The sequence below is a fragment of the Tenrec ecaudatus genome, chromosome 10, assembly GCF_050624435.1.
Source record: "Tenrec ecaudatus isolate mTenEca1 chromosome 10, mTenEca1.hap1, whole genome shotgun sequence".
Lineage (NCBI taxonomy): Eukaryota > Metazoa > Chordata > Mammalia > Afrosoricida > Tenrecidae > Tenrec > Tenrec ecaudatus.
The window spans coordinates 138,891,793-138,892,844 of NC_134539.1; the positions used below are offsets into that span (position 1 = coordinate 138,891,793).

Consider the following 1,052-nt stretch of genomic DNA (forward strand, 5'->3'; position numbering starts at 1 on the left):
GGTGCTTTGGACCTGTTGTCAGGAGAGGCCAGTTTCTAGAGAAGGACTTGATGCTTGGGAAAGTGGAGGGGCGACAGAGGGGAAGGTCTTCAGTAAGCTGGACTGACACATGGGTGCAACAGTGGGCTGGCTCTACCACTGGAATGCCTGTGAGGAGGGCACAGGGCCGTGCAGTGTTCTGTACTGTGTGCACAGGCTGCTGTGGGTCAGAACCGTCTGTATAGCATTTAATAACAATTACTGCTCAATAGTGGCAGAACAGAACTCGTCTAGATCCAGTCATGCTCCTAAGCCCTCAGCAACATGTACAAAGACTGGGCCAATGTCCCCCATGCCAGCCAAAGACCCTTTAAGAAGTCAGGGCACACGGTTGTTGTTAGGTGGCATCAAGTCAGCTTTGATTCACCGTGACCTTGTGTGCAACAGAATGAAACACTGCGCCGCCATCACAGTGGCCTATACGTGAGCCCGCTGCTGCCGCCACTGTCCATCTTGTCCAGAATCTTCATTTTTTCACTACCCTTCTACCTCTCCACCCAGGATATCTTTTTCCAGGGACTAGTCTCTGCTGCTGAGATGTCCAAAGTGAGAAGTCTCGACAGACTCCCTTTTAGGGGGCATTCTGGTTTTATGTCTTCCAACATGACTCGTTCGGTCTTCAGGAAGTCCATGATACTTTTCAATATTCCTCACCAGCACAATAATTTAAATGCATCAAGACTTACTCAAGTGCTTGCTTCGGCGGCACATATACTAAAATTGGAACAATACTGAGATTAGCATGGCCCCTGCACAAGAATGACACGCAAATTCGTGAAGAGTTCCATATTAAAAAAAAGACTCACTCAACTTTCACATGCATATGAGGTGATTGAAAATGCCCTGTAAGGCCAAAACGGGTGCAAAAGCAAATGTGGTGAAGAAAGCTGATGGAGCCCAGCTATCAAAAGATATAGTATCTAGGTTCTTAAAGACTTGAAGGTAAACAAGCAGTCATCTAGCTCAGAAGCAACAAAGCCCACATGGAAGAAGCACATCAGCCTGTATGATCA

General features: G+C 47.2%; 1 non-coding gene across 1 annotated transcript; it reads left to right on the forward strand.

Moving 5' to 3' along the window:
• Nucleotides 1–729: 729 nt before the first annotated feature.
• On the forward strand, nt 730–833 carry LOC142460412 (U6 spliceosomal RNA). Its single transcript, XR_012786623.1, has one exon. It is a non-coding gene; the product is annotated as a U6 spliceosomal RNA (small nuclear RNA).
• The last annotated feature ends 219 nt before the right edge of the window (nt 834–1,052 follow it).